At 38.7% G+C, this 16,847-nt stretch overlaps 1 non-coding gene across 1 annotated transcript; it reads left to right on the forward strand.

Annotated features, from left to right (window-relative positions):
• The first annotated feature begins 1,817 nt into the window (after positions 1-1,817).
• On the forward strand, positions 1,818-1,923 carry LOC145637585 (small nucleolar RNA R71). The gene has a single exon (XR_014114353.1). It is a non-coding gene; the product is annotated as a small nucleolar RNA R71 (small nucleolar RNA).
• Positions 1,924-16,847: the final 14,924 nt, after the last annotated feature.

Below are 16,847 nucleotides of genomic sequence, written 5' to 3' on the forward strand. Positions count from 1 at the left end.
AATGGTCTACCCAAAATTATGGGAATCCTCTCATCCTCATCCATCTCTAGCACATAGAAATCCATGGGGAATATGAAATTTCCTACCCTAAAGGGAATGTCCTCAACCTTGCCCATGGGGAACTAAACGGAACGGTCCGCTAGTTGGAGAGTAATGTTAGTGGGGGAGAGGGTTTAATTTCTACACTAAGCTTTTGGTAGACGGAATAGGGCATGAGACTCACACTTGCTCCTAAATCACACAAGGCTTTATCAAATTCAATGCCATTGATAGAACAAGGGATGGAAAAGTTACCCGGATCTTTCAATTTGGTAGGAAGTTTATTGGAAAGAATTGCACTACAATTGGCGTTCAAACTCACCGTCTCACACTCCCTTCTCCCACTCAAAAGATCTTTCAAAAATTTGGAATACTGGGGCATTTGCTTCATAGCATCAACAAAAGGGACGGAAATATTCAAATTCTTAATGACTTCCAAAAACTTCCCAAATTGGGCATCAAGTTTAGCTCTCACAAATCTTTGTGGAAAGGGTAGCTTCTCCTCTCTAGGTTGGCGATTTAGGGGCAAGGGGGCAGCTTCTTTTTCCTTTGGCACCTCAACATTTTTTTCCTTTTCAACACTCAATGGCTCATTGGTTTTTTCACCCTCATTCTCTAACTCCTCCTCTTCTTGGGGTTCTTCCTCAACTAAAGGGTCACTCCCTACTACCTTCCCACTCCTAGTTGTCACGGCATACAAATGTTTTGGGTTGACTCCTTGACTTGGAATGTGAGAAGAAGAACAAGAAGAAGAGGGGGATGAATTAGATGCAATTTGAGCAATTTGGGTCTTAAGCATTTTCATGTGAGCATTGGTGCGTTTTTGGGCCTCTTCATGTTTCTTTTGATCCTCCTCACGCATTTTCAATAGAGCATCTAATTTAGCCATCACGGGATCATTTGGAGGGGCTTCAAGTTGAAGAGGTTGTTGAGGTGGAGGAAGTTGGGGTTGATGAAAACCCGGAGGCCTATTAGTTTGGGCATAGTTAGAAACATAATGACCCCTATTGCCTCCGGTGCCTTGGTTAGGAACATTGCTTTGTTGATTATTTCCCATGTTACCTTGATCACCAAAATTTTTATTTTGATGGTCATGGTATCGGGAATTAGGTTGTTGGTTTTGATTACCATACCCCCTTTGGTTAGAGTAGCCTCTTCCATTGAAATTGGAAGGGTCTCCCCCACCATGGTATTGGTTATCATAACCACCACCACTTTGGTTCCAACCACGGTTTCCGCCTTGATTCCAATTCCCCATTTGATTGGAGTTTGGCCTTAAATTCCCTAAATTTCCCAATCTAGGAGCAAAATTCATAGCATTGACATTTTCCATATTATCATCATGTTCATGGGAAAGGGGTTGAACTTCACAAGCATATACACAATGGGAGGTATCATGATCATAGGTTTCACAATTAGAACAAAACATGCATCCTTGGGGCATTGTATTGTAAGAAGAGGAGGAGGAAGTATCCATACCATTGCCTCCCTTGGTTGAAGGGGAGGTATTACCATGAGGATTGGACCTTTCTTTCATCAATTCATCCATTTGCTTTGTCATTTTGGAGATTTGGGTAGAGAGGTTGTTGATTGCGTTGGCTTGCTCCTTGCATAAACACCCTTACTAATCATCATAGTGCTTTGCGGCCTCCTCTATAATACACTCCACTTCATGCTCTCCTTTGTTCATGATTGGACCGCCAGCCGCGGCGTCTAGGCTTGTTCTTCCTTGAGGTGTGAGACCTCCATAGAAAGTGTGAATGATTTGATACTTGGGTATCCCATGGTGTGGGCATTGACGCTGAAGCTCTTTGTATCGTTCCCATGCTGCACTTAGAGACTCACCACTCTTTTGGCGAAAACCTTGAATCAAAGAGCGAGCCTTGGCGGTCTTCCTATGGTTATAAAACCTCCTCAAGAAAGTCGTAGTCACTTGGTCCCATGTTGTGAGAGAATTAGGGGGAACCTCCTTCTCTAGCCATTCTAGACCTCTCCCAATTAGTGAAAATGGAAACATCTTGAGGCGAATATATTCTGGGGTCACTCCATTGGCCTTTATTGTGTCATAATATTTCTCAAACTCTTTTAAGTGCTCATGAGGACTCTCAAACTTTCCACCCGAGAATTGTTTCCTCTCAATCAAAGCAATCAAATTAGGCTTGATCTCGAAATTGTTGGCTTGAGTAGTAGGAGTTAGGATCCCACTTTGCGCTCTAAAAGCTTCGGGGGACCCAAGACGACTCAAAGGCGTATTATCTCCCATTTTAGGACCTTCTTCACTCTCAAAATTATAGGTTGAGAAAGGGTTGATTTCCAGACTCGATGATGAGTTAGGGCTATCTAATTCTTCACTTGAGGGTGAAGAGGGTGGAGTATCTTCTAATTCTCTTACTTATCTCGTCGGGGTGTGAGAATTTCTACTCCTTGGTCTTGCTTCTCTTCGAAGTAGGGACAAAGACCTCTCTAGCTCTGGATCGATGGGAATCAAAGATCTTGAGCGGGTTCGTCCTCTGTTCATAAAACAAAGCTAAGAAGAACGTAAGCACTGACAAGTAACAAAAGTAGCAAACACCAACAAATAAAAGATGAGATAGTCTCAAACAAGCAATGAAATAGCAATGGAAGTCGCCTCCCCGGCAACGGCGCCAATTTGATACAGGAATAATTGCGTCGTTAGACAAATACACCTAAATCAAATACAATTTTTAACACTCGACTTATCCTAATACAAGTATATGGTAAGAAGAGGGGTCGAACCACAGGGAGAAGCACATAAACACCGCAATCATCACTAGACTTTAAGCTATCTCAGGACAAAGGATAGGAATGACTAGGAGATTAAACTAAAGATAAAACGAGTTAAAATCAATATAACTAAACACCAAGGGAGATGGGTAGATGTAGATGTCGCTTGATCATGAAATAACATAAAAGCAAATCAATAGTCACTACAAAAAAAAATGAGAATAGGCAACACTTAAGATTGCAACACTTACAGAAATGATACTCTTAGTAATCTAAAGCAACAATATTTATTTGTTACCTTGAACTAAAGTAACAGATAAAAAAGTGTTGCTCTAGAATATATAAGGCTATAGTCGCTTAAAGTTTTACCTTTTTCTAGTCTAAGACAACAAACATAATAATTGTTGCATGAAAAGATAACAATAACAAAACTATTGCTTGAAAATGTAACATTAATATCTATGTTGCCATCTACGGCAACATTTATATTAAAAAGATAACATAATTTAAGATATTGCTTTTATGGCGAGTGTGTGTAATGTGTGAGATATATATATATATATATATATATATATATATATATATATATAGATATATAGTTTGGTGGAGTTGGTGGTGAAGTCACCTTGTGACTTTGAGGTCACAAGTTCGAGCCCTACAACCTACTAAATGCTTAGGAGTGGCAACATTTAGAAACATTTTTGAATTGTCTCCTTAGATGGCAAAATTTTTCATTTGTTGTCTTTGTAAAAGTGTTGCCTTATGTATTATTTTACCTTGGTTTTCAAAATTGTTGCCTTTGAATAAAAATGTGTTGCCTTATGAATAGACAACGGGGGCATATACAACGCCTCATATGTGTCACCTTTGCTTTATTTTGTTGTAGTGGTGAACCAAACATGCATGAATATCGATATAAGGTTCAATCTAACCGCCTTCTGGGGTTAATCGGTTTCTCCTAACATAGCCTCTATGTTTCCACACTAGAACTATATATTGGGAGGTGCAATCAAAGAATAATCGATAGTAATGAATCCTAACTAAGTTAACTTCCGTTTCTTGTTAGCAAAGATTCACCTTTAATCAACTAACAATGTGTACTTGCAAGAAGATCAAAGAATATCAAGCATGCAAAGATTTTAATCACAATTAACTTAATCCCAATATTATAAGCATGAACAATTAGCAACTACACCATCCCCACACCCTTGGCTAAGAGACTACTCACAAATCATGTTGAGAACAATATCAATCATCAAATGAATAAGCATCAACATGATTAATAAGAAAAGAATGAAAATTAAAGTAAACAAGCAAAATTAAATGCAAAAGTAAAGAGAAAGAGTAAGAGATTGCTCATTAATTGAAGTTGAAGATCTACAAAATATTAAACAAGCTTCTTCTTCAAAATCCAAGTTCATCAATGAAGAAATCCACACCTTCTCTCTCTACCAAATGAAGAATAATAGTGTTTCTCTCTCTAGATTAATCTAAAAAAATGTGCAGAAAATTAAAACTAAGTTAATCTAATTACATCAAAACGTTCTAATATGGGACTTATATAGTCCGTACAGAGCCAGCTGAAATAGAGGAGTGGTCCGACCGAACACTGGGTAGGTTCGGCCGGACTACAGGGTAAGTTCGCCCGAACCATGGGTAGGTTCGGTCGAACCTCCCTGATCCTGGTTAGGTCGAACTTCTGAGGTTCGACCACTCCTGCAAAATTGCCAAATTGCTTCTTGACTCTGCCTCGACGTTCGGCCGAACCACTGAGCAGGTTCGGCCACACCCTGGTTCGGCCACACCTTCAGTACGTTCGGCCAAACCTCTTCTGAATCTTGCTTCCTTCAGCTTTCCTTGAGCTTAGCTTCCTCCGTTCCTATAAAGCATAAGCATGGAAATTATACTAAAGAGTAGGAAAAAGGGAAAAATCTAGGAAAGAAGATGCATAAAGGGAAAGGGAAGTAAGTGCAAAGAAAAGGATGAAAACAAGCCACAAATGTGGGAAAATGACCATCAAAATGAACCTTAATCGTGGTATAAATACCACTCATCGGCAGCAATCGCTAGGAGGATCCGAACAAATTTAAGCATTGCGACTGGTGAAAAGGTTTCATCGTAAACAATACAATGAACTTGTCTGTAACCTTTTGCCACCAATCTAGCTTTGCAAATGAATACAATTCCATCTTTGTTGATTTTCATCTTAAAAATCCACTTACAACCGATAGGTGTATAACCTTCGGGTAAGTCAACCAAGTCCCAGACTTGATTTTCAAACTTGGAATCCATTTCAGATCTCATGGCCTCATGCCATTTAGCAGAGTCGGTGCTTGTCATTGCTTGCTTGTAGTTTGGCGGTTCATCTCCATCCATAATCAAGATGTCCTCTGAGATCTCGATTAATACTAAACTAAGATATCTATCAGGTTGAGATCTCGGCCTCTAAGACCTACGTAGGGTAATGGATTGAGCATTTGCATTGTCGGTTTGACTTTGCACATTTTGATCATTTTGACCTGCGTCAATAGATGCTGTTTAAGCACTTTGACTGTCATTCTGATTTTGTTTCTCATCCTCACAAACTTCGTCAAGTTCGATTTTCCTCCCACTTGTCATTTTGGAAAGGCGTCCTTCTCCAAAAAGACACCATCGCGAGCAACAAACACTTTGTTCTCCGATTTGTTATAGTAGTAATACCCTTTGGTTTCTTTTGAGTAGCCCACAAATTAAACCTTGTCAGATTAGGGATGAATTTTGTCAGAAATCAATTTCTTGACATATGCTTCGCATCCCCATATCTTTAGAAAAGACAACCTAGGAGGTTTCTTTGTTCATAATTCATATGGAGTCTTTTCTACAGCTTTTGATGGTGCACGGTTCAGTGTTAGTGCCACAGTTAGAAGTGTGTGTCCCCAGAAAGAGATAGGAAGATCACTAAGACCCATTGTTGATTGTACCATGTCTAACAAAGTCCGATTTCTCCTTTTGGATACTTCGTTCAATTGTGGAGTTCTTAGAGGTGTCAATTCTGAAATTATACCCTTTTCTTTCATATTGTCATTGAATTCTTGGCTCAAGTATTCACCTCCTCGATCCGATCGAAGGGCTTTGATTTTCTTGCCAAGCTGATTTTCAACTTCACTCTGAAATTCTTTGAACTTTTCAAACGATTCAGATTTATGCGACATTAGGTAGACATAACCATATATAATATAGTCATCTATGAAGGTGATAAAATTTCGGTGTCCATTTCTTGTGGTTGAGCTCATTGGTCCACATACATTAGTGTGTATTAGACCTAATAAGTCTCCTGCCCTTTCTCCCAACTTGAAGAATGGTTGTTTAATCATCTTGCCTAATAAACATCCCTCGCAATTCTCAAACGATTCTAAATCGAAAGAGTCAAGAACACCTTCCTGTGGAAGTCTCTTGATGTGTTTGATGTTAATATGGCAAAGACGACAATGCCACAAATAAGTTTAGTTTAACTCCATGGTCTTAGCTCTTTTGGTAGTATCATAAACAATTTTGTCTAAACACACAAAAGGTGTAATTTCCATAAATATAAGCAGGACATTTAAACCAAAGATCTTGTGATCAAGGTTGAAATGATGTCCAATGTCGCAAGATCAAAGTATGGTAGATAAAACTTAACAAGTTTTAGAATTTAGACAAAATACAAGAGATTACAAGCTTTCATTGGATAGATTTTCTTCATCTTCCACTTGTGTACTCATGACCACTTGAAAAACACCGCTCATTTCGTTCCTGAAATAAGAGCATAAAATGAGTCAACTTTTCCGGTATCTAATACCTTATAAATTGCTTATTTTCAAGTGTGTAGATGATACCTGAGATTGAGGCTATATTTCCTCTTGCCTCATCTTCCAGATACTCGCTACATTCTCTTTTGTAGTGGCCTTGCTTACTACAATAGAAGCAGTGCATCTTTGCCTTGTTTTTTAACTCCTTTTTCTTGAGACTTAGAGCAAACTTCGCCGCCTTGCAAGAATAGGTTTTCTGGAGCTCTTGGACAACTTCCTTGTTGGACAGCTTGTTCTGATTGTTAGTAAGTCGCATCTTAATTGCAACGTATACCGAGTGGAATGAGCTTAAAAGCATATGAGTCGCTTGCTCATCCTCCACCGATTTACCAATCAGTTCCATATGGTTAAATAACCTTGTCATCTTTTGCACATGGGCTTGAAGTGGCATCCCGAGTTTAAGTCTTTCACTATAGACCCTAGCCCATACTTCTTGCCTTTCTTTGCTAAGACATCCATCTTGCAGTGGCTTGATCCTCATGTTAGACAATGACCTAGTCACTTCTTCCACGAGTCCATCATAGTTTCCCTTATTGCTCTTTGTTACCCTCAAATTGACCACATCTTCTAGAGCCTTGAGAAGTACATCAGGAAGGTAGTTAAAGAATTTCTTCTTCCACTGTTCCGGAATGGAGTTGGCCATGAGTTGAGAGACTCTCTTGCCATCATAACTCCACTCCTCATGAGCCATATCGCTCAAAATCCCTTTTGAGTAGAAACTCGGGATGAGCGTATCCAAGATATGCTCTAGGTAGCAATTGCGGAGGGTCAAACAGAGTTCCTCTTCGCATTCCTTGAAGTTTACCAAATTCAAGCTAAATGATAACCTCTCGAGAAGTTCTGGGAACATAAGATTGTTGTCGATAGTTGAAGACATGATTCTACAACTGAAATAATTTTGGAAATGAAAAACCATTCATGATATTTAAATAAGATTTAATTCATGCATTTTTAATTAAACTTATTTAAAACTTCTTATTCACACATTTAAAGTTGTCCCCAATTTGGTGAGAATAAGTCGATTCCAAAATCCGAAGAAACAAAGAGTGGTTAAGCATGCTTTAGCTTGTCTTAACACTCAATCTCCTAAGGTAAGCAACGCTTTGCTAATGGCTCCAAGCCACTCTTGGTTGAATAAATCGTCGCATCTAATGCTCTCTCAACAATTTATTCACTTTTCCACGACATGTTAGGACTCCATCACTCATAACGTTAAATACAACCAAAACCAACTTGCATACCCGGTATGCCTTACGCTCCTAGGAGAGTTAGTGATGCCTCGCTTTGGCGTATCCCACCATTACCCTCGTTAGGTTGGTAAGTGTTGTTTTGGAATGACAAGTTTTACTCAATATTTAGGGAACTAGGGTTTCTATGTTAGTTGATTTAAGTGAACTTCATCACAACATTCGAAATCCTAAACATGCATCTAACATATAATTCATATATATATATATATATATATATATATATATATATATATATATATATATATATATATATATATATATATATATATATATATATATAATCGGAAAACATAAGTATAGATGCATTTGGCAACTAGCATGACCCCTTGAGATTTCAAATCTTCAAAAGGTCTTCATTTGCAACTTCATGGCTACGTCTTCCAAGAACCTCCATCTTCAAGACTTGACCATAATTAAATGCAACTACTAGTATCTAAGATTAGGACTAATCTAAATATTAAGGTACAAAAATACTCAACGGTACGCAGACTATATTTAGATTTACAAAAATACATCATGGATCGCAGTCCGTATTTTCTCTCCTAATCGGATCCCACTAGTTGCCATTTCATAAAACCTGTGAGAGAATATACATTCCATACATCCATTCACTATTTGTGAGTGGCCCATGCATTTTACAACGATAAACAAGTATCAATGCATAAACACGCGTGAACCAGTAACTAATTTAGGTGATTAATCCAATTAACACGCCTAATTAAAACTAGTCAAAGTTGTTTTAACCGGTTGTGTAAATAAGCGCAATTAACATTTGAAGCTCCTACTAAATTCCGCATCCAACTTAATTAATCCTATTAATTAAGCCGGTAAACTCCAAAATTTGTCAAAATAGATTTTACCAATGCCGCTCAAAACCAAGGCCTAGCCTCCAAAATTTATTAAAATAATTAAAAAACAAATTAGATTAATAAAATAATTAAAGCGACAATTTTAAGCAAAAATTACGTAGTCCAAAATGTCTAAGTGCCTATCACTAAGACATGGAGTGCTCACATTCCGCACAACCGTTTGATGCTCAATGAACGTGGGAGTGTGCCCAATGTCGCTAAGCGTTACACCGCCCACATCAACGAACTTTCACACATCAATAACGTGGCCCTTGATGGCCATGTTGTACGAACTCATTGCATCACATTAATTCGCAAGCAACGTCTACGCATATCCCCTATTACAAGACGCATGCACCAAGTCCCAAGCCATGCACCAATGTGCTCGTGCTTGCACCAGCCGCGGCCAGCCAAGCAAGGCAGCACGCACAGCGCGCACAGCACCATGCTGCTGCTGCGCCGTGCTGCTGCTTGGTGCTTGTTGGGCGCCCTGCTGCTGGCAGCAAGCAGCAGCCACGGATAGGCTAGCGCGCAAGAGTGGGGCACCATCCTTGGCAGCCACATGCGGGCTGCTATGCAGCCTGGCTAGCCAAGTGTTTTGTTTTGCCTCGTTTTGCGTGCCATAACCTCTGGATTTTGATCCCAATTTTGCATGACATAATTACTAATTCTAAATAAATTTTAGAACTAATTTATTTGAGAAAAATAAAAAAAAATTTAAACAAGCCTAACTTAAATAAAATTTTCAAAGTGCATGTAACCAAAATAATTCCGAAGAACCATTCTTTAATTAAATTGGTTTAACTTGGTGCAACAAAAAATAAGAGGGCAATTACTCACTATTAATTTATTAATTTAAATTAATCTCGAGTTTTTGACAAAATAAGAGGGAGTTGGAAAAATGAACATAAGTTCAATAAAGATTCCAACTTTAATAATTGTGAATCCTTGAAAAATTATATCTTCCAATATGAAGATAAACAATTTTTTATCACAAAGATTAAAACTTTATTATTCCAATCAACTAAAAAATGTTTAAATTATAAAGTTTAACAAACATTCATGGAATTTAGTAATATAAAGTTTCATTCACTTAACATAATTAAATATTGAATCTTTAATACTTGGAAGCCTCAAAGAACAACAATTTCACACTTAATGCAATTAGTTTGCAATTATGTGAAAAATAAAACCAAGCTTTCAAGCACAAATTACTACCAAGTAATCATGCCTAAAGAGGTTTAAAATTGCATATAAAATATGTATTGAACAATTACATAACCACCATAAATATGCAATTAATTTTCAAGGTTAGAAAGACTTAAAATTTTTCGTAAAAATGAAAAAACCCTCGAAAATTTCATTTTTGGTCGTTTTTTGGCTAAAAACCGTCCCTTGGATGGTTCAAACCATTTCCAGAACACATTTTCCACCAAAAATTCACTATTTTTGGGTTGAAATCTGGGTTCGGGGATGAAGATAGCTTAAATACGAGGTGAAAATATATAAAACGAGCTACTAATCTAATTAGCAATTCAAGACCAGAAAATTAAGCCATAAAAAAACACCTTGAAAAAATATTATGATTTTAAAAATAAATGAGCGTGGCTCCGATACCGCTGTTGGGGTTTGGTAAGTCCAACTTACCGCGGAAACAACCCCGACCCAAAGAACCACTCGCAATTAATAAAACCATAAAGCATAACAAATAAACATAAAAGGATAAAATCGGAATTTACCTTTGACGCGTGCTTCGCCCTCAAAAACGGGCTCTTACTTGAAAGCTTAGCCCTGCTAACACGAGAACCACCAACGAAAGTCCACCCGCAAAACTACTAGCGACTTTAGCGAGGTCCGACAAAAACCCGAGTATTATGTGAGTTTAAGAGTTTTTGCTAATGCAATGCTCTATTGAACTCCTACTCAAGCACTCTTCCAAAAAACCCAACATGGGTATTTATAGGCCAGAGGGAGAGTAGGAATTTATATCCTATCAATGTGGGAGTTATGAAATTCCACAATTTATTTTAAAGCTAAATTAAAATAAATAAGCAAACTAATAATAAATCTACAAGTGGCATTATCATATGTAAAGGGTGGTGAGGACCACATGGAGAGTAAGGGACCATACATGCTCCCCACTCAATACTCTCCTTGTGCCACATGTCCCTCACCCCACTTTCTTTCCATATGTTCCCAGTTTCTCCCCTAGTACACGGCCCTATGGCCCAGCCACAGCCCACTGAGAGCCTAGCCCGTGCGTGCGCTGCTAGCTGCTGCTAGCATGCGATGCTTGCGGCTGCTAGCTGTGGTGCGCTCAGCCAGCCGTGCATGGCTCGGCTTGGTGCGCTTGCTAGCCACCTATGCTAGGACATTTTGACACTAGCACTCAGATTCTCGGGGCACTCCGATGCAAGGGGTATTTTGGGAAATATTGGCGATTTATTGTTATTTGCGCATCTCGTCATTTATTATCTTTTACTCGACTTCCGACGCTCGGTTTTGACGCTCTAAGCTCGAATTTCCGACGTCTAAATATTTAATACTCGGGCAACGAATTAATTTCTTTTGAATTAATTCGTCGAGTCGGTTCGTTTACTACAAAGGGTGTGACCTGAAGGGTTCAGTCAAGATTAAGCTGTAATATTAATTATGCATTAATATTACTGATCGAAAGCGACCTCCACCTAGACATTCCGATCACTTGACCTTACTGAATATATTAGCTTTCTAATAATTCTGAGCCCACTAACGGAATAGTACACTTGTTCGAAGGACACCATTCCTTTCACTATCTTCTATTGCTAAACTAATGAGGAATCTAAGTTTAGTAGTGTGAGTTGTTTTCTAATTGCATGAGGTTGATCTTACATATAGTCCTTGCTATTCTTGTCTATTTTGCTCCCTATTTGCATAATTGCCTTGGTTGAGCGGATCCCATTCCCTTGTGTCTTTTATCCATTGTTTTAGAACCATAGCTTGTTTGTCTACTTGACGAACTCCCAATTGACCAGAGACTTCGAATTAGCTTAAGTGTTAAGATCTTTAGCAACCATATCCTGTTCTTTGTGGACCGAACTCTTACTTGTCATTATGCTTGGTTTGTAGGATGTTTGTTTATAAGTGAGTTTGATTGAGTGTGGAATGTGCGACCGTTCTAATGCCCATCACTTATTCACACATTTAAATTGTCCCCATTTAGTGACAATAAGTCGATTCTAAGATCCAAAGAAACAAAGAGCGGTTAAGCATGCTTTAGCTTGTCTTAACACTCAATCTACTAAGGTAAGCAACTCTTTGCTAATTACTCCAAGCCACTCTTGGTTGGATAAATTGTAGCATCTAATGCTCTCTCAACAACTTATCCACTTTTCCACGACATGTTAGGACTCCATCACACATATCGTTGAGTATAACAAAAACCAACTTGCATACCCAGTATGCCTTACGTATCCTAGGGAGTAATAGTGATGCCTCGCTTTGGCGTAGCCCATCACTACTTATTTGTGGGATTTAATACCCCCCAAGTGGACCAATAAGAGATCGACACATGTCCCTCTAATAGGCGTCCAAATAGACTCTCTAGATGGATGACACGTGTCACTCAGAGACACCCCTAGAAGTGGCAGCCTTCAAGGCCCAAACTCCAAGGACGTCGCAAAACGGCGCTGCCCTAATCCCTAGGTCCTCAAACCCTAGGGTAGGGCGTGATTTCATAGGACCCTATAAATAGGGAGATTCCCCCAATTATTAGGACATCTTTGACACCTAGAACTTTACGTCTTAATCATTAAGTCATTTATTGCTCTATAAAACAGAGAACACCTGAAATTGGAATCCGAGCAGATAACTTTCCACACGTTTTACTCCAATTCCGTACTAACTTAATCTTCGGAGGCGAACCTCCGATCATTCGAAGTTCCGTTTGTTTTGCAGGTACATGCGCCCTTGTTGAATCCAGTCTTGAGTTGTAACTCTCCCAAGGGACACGAAAAACCTCGAAACATTTGGGGCCGTCTGTGGGTAGAGTTCCTCTAAGATGGATTCTCAAGATTAACCTGTGCCGCATCCTGAGACCAATCGATCTCCAGAAGAAGTAGTGGTCCAATCGGACCATGACTCTAGTGACGATGGAGACATCAAAACCAATGTGGCCCCAGACGGGTCGCTCATCTCTAAGCGCGTTCGTCACAAAGACAGGCAGGAGCGCAATGCAAGCTAGGCGGGTCTAAGCAGGCCCCCTAAACAGTCAAGTAAGCCATTAGGGCAGCCGCCTGATCCTTCCCAGGCGGAAGGGTGAGCCGCAGTCACCCCAGATGAGTTCATGAGATTCGTGAGCAGCTTCAAGGGTGAAATTAAGGATTTGATCACCAAGCGGTCGGCTGCTCCTAGAAAGGAACATTCGGCCACAAAACCAGCTCAAGTTGGAAAACAAAAGTCGGTCCAGGACCGTCAGCCGACTTCTCACCATGCTATAAAGGAGAAGGCTCGACCCTAGTTTGACCTTTCGAGACTCCGTTTCTCAGAAATGGTGACAAGAAAAGCCATCCGGCATGTATAGCCGGATGGTAGCAAGAAAACATTCCCTGATGCTCGACACTACATCGAGAAAAAGAGGACCCAACAACTGTCAGAGTCGGCATCTACGTCGACTTACCATTATACCTTTCAGAATACCTCTGTGAGGAATTCTCAATCTGTACAAGGGAGCCTGTCAAGCGGCCCTCTCGTACAGTCAAGGCCGCATGTAATCAATTCGGCATAGTACATGGCACAACCATTATACAGGCCGCCTGCTTTGCCCAACATCCTGCCTGCCTTCTTTCGAGGACAAGCGGCATACAACTACCAGCCTATGGACTAGCAACTTGACAAGGGGTGAGACTAGGTCATTGAAACTAATCCTCCCTCAGTCAAACTAAATTTATAAACACTTAACCAGCATAAATACTAATATAGAGGCAAGTCAAGGGTCGAACCCAAAGGAACGGTAATGTTCAAGCGCTCTCAATTATGCGCCTAAGCTAGGTCGAAGACAAAGATAAAGAGTAAACACTAACCAACTAACAAAACGAAGAACTAAACAAATAATGCACTAGGAACGAGGATTAACAAGTAATCATGACAATTGTAGCAACTCGGTAATACATGCAAGTCAGTGGTTATGAAGACTAATGGTAAGCTCAATCAAAAGAGTGAACAAGCTATCTTCTAGAGGTTAAACTAGCGCCAACTACGAGAGACTCTAACGAGGAGCATCACTAATCAAGCTCAATCGACAATTGCAATTCCTAAATCAATTGTCCGTATCATTAGAAACTACAATGCAATCTAGCATAATAATCAAGGCCTAATCGAATTACACACATCCAAACTTCCATTAATCACTTTAATCTCAACAATTAATCACCACAATCCACAAATTAAGCACAATCAATCAATTGTACAAGTTTCACCATATCCCTAGACAAACAACTACTCAAACATCATCATCTAATCACAAACAACTAAAGAAAAGAAAAATTAATAATCTATGAAGAACAGTTACACTAATCAAAGAAAAAGCATCAAAATCAAACCAAACAAATATGAAATTAAACAAAGCAATAAAATGAGATAGTGTTAAGAATGCTTAGTGATGATAGAGAATATCTTAAACACAATTGTCACCATTAAATCTTCAATCTCTGAATCACCATTGAAATTCCTCACTTTACCTCTCTAAAATCTACTCCTAAACTAACCCTAAAAACTATAGAGAGAAGCTCTCAACTGAGTTAAAATTATCATCAAAATCTAATATGAAACTTTCATCCAAAAATTAGGTTAAAAAGGGTATTTATAAGAGGCAAAAATTGAAGAAGAGCGAAGCTGGAACCCGCAGAGGAGCACCCGCGCAGCAGGCCTGCGCGCCCGCGTTGTTCTGGGTTTCTTCGGATCTTCTTGCGGCTTCGTTTGTTTGCTATGGTCTTTAAATGGACGCGCGATATGATGATGATGAACACTAAGAGCGGCAGTCCCAAAAAGCACTTGACAGTGGGTTCAACACCCCATCTTCATTAGAGCACGGCTTGAGAGAGCAAGAGCTAGAACTTGGAGAATCCACATCCTTGCATCTTGAGCTTTCCAATTGCCATGAGCTTGCTCCAAAAGCATCTTCCACCTTAGTAAATCACCAATATCAAGACATGAACCTCGTACAATACCTACAACCACGAAAGTAGAGAAAACAAAGGATAAAAGAGTAGAAAAACAAACAAAATCCATAAAAGCTACAAAATAAGAGAAGAAAGGTAAAACCAAGACCAAATTCATAAAACTAGGCATTTATGGAGCATGAAAGCTATGAAAAGAGGAAGAAAACAACCTAAATGCTTATCAAATGGGTGCCATTTATGAAACCCATCAAATACGCCCAAGTTTACCTTTTGCTCGTCCTCGAGCAAAACAAAACCAAGGGAGAAATGATGAGCTTATTCAAACAAACAAAAAGAAGAGAAGAGACAAGAATAAACACTAACTCACTTTCGTAGGAATCACGATCAATTTAAGCAACTAAAGACAAGCCATTTAAACCCCTATATTGCCCTAGAAGATGAGTGATGCTCTCGTAAGGGTTTCCTAAAAGATTAAGATATATAACTCTCGTAATAATACAAACAAGGCAAAACGTGAAAAAGAAACCAAAATACAAGAAAAGCAAACATATGTTCATGAAAGGACTTTTCCAAATGTACAAGCACAAATGAATGCAAATCTTTCTAAACAAGTAAGGGAGTGCACGTTCTAATATACCTAAGGTTTATTGAAACATAGGATTACCTTCAAATGCGATTACCTTTCATCTCAAAACATTTTAGCACATTCTTCCAATTACCTTCAAATATACTTTTAGTGAGCAACTCTATAGTTCCTCAAAGGAACCGGAAAAACAAATAGAATTGAGGTTTCTCAACATCTTGACTTTGCATCCCCTCTCCTTAGGCTTTAACTCATAATGCCCTCCCCCGATATGTGATTCAGTCTCTAGGTCAAAAAGGCTTTCCCAAAGGTTGTAACGTAAGGGAAAATGGATGAAGGTAGGCTTAAAATTTAAAAATTTGGTGGTATCCGTAATAGTGAAGCAAAGAATGGGCCTTTTCTTAGAATCACAATTAGAAATTGGTCTCGGAATTTCTTTCTTCTCCTGATCACAATTAAGTAGTCACCAAACAAAAACAAACTAACACCCCCAAGCTTATTCAAAGCTATAACCACAATCATATATACAAAAAGCGTATGACGCTTCCCCCCAACCTTGAACAAAGCATTGTCCTCAATGCTTAAAATAGGGAGAAACATTTACATCAAAATGTTTTTAAATTTTTTCATTTTTCAGTTTTTTTTCAATTTTTCCAAAGCTTTTTGAATTTGCTTTGCTTTTTCTCTTTTTTTTTTATTAATTTTTCACTTTATTCATTGTCCTTGCCTTTTTTTTTTATAATTTGGACGACTTTTTCAACTTTTCATTTGAATGTCCTTGCCTTTTTTTTAAACTTTTGACGCCTTTTTCATTTATTCACTTGCCATTATTCACAAGATATACAAAACACAAGCTTGCTTAGATTTAAGAACCAATATCCAAACTTATATACCACAATCTCCAAGAACATGGTCATTTGCTTCACAAAAACCAAAAATGGAACAAAAAGAAACAAAAGGCTCAAAGTTCTACAGATGTGGCTTCAAAAGAAGGGAAAAGGCTCAAATGGTTAGCAAGAAGGCAAATGTAAGCCCAATGAACTAAAAATAAAGAACATTATCCTAGAAATGAAAAATACCACCCCTAAAAGATGCCTTTGTCCTTCCTGGATGGTTCGGTCTCGTGTTCGAGAATTATGAGTCAAGATTAAAGATAAGGTCCGTAATAGTCAAGGATCCATGCCGCTCATGCAAGATATGTAAAGGCTTGAAAACAATGAAACCACACATGTTTGTAGCAAAAAACTCACTATTAGCTACAATTCACCAAAATAAAGCAATTGGAATTTTTCAAAAACAAATAGAATCGGGCTTCAAGGTCCCAATAGGTCTAAACAACTACCTTAGCATGTCCTATCTTAGAGTTAACCAAAGATACTCTCAAATCGTGGACACCA

The sequence above is a fragment of the Chenopodium album genome, chromosome 6, assembly GCF_948465745.1.
Source record: "Chenopodium album chromosome 6, dcCheAlbu1.1, whole genome shotgun sequence".
NCBI classification, from domain to species: domain Eukaryota; kingdom Viridiplantae; phylum Streptophyta; class Magnoliopsida; order Caryophyllales; family Amaranthaceae; genus Chenopodium; species Chenopodium album.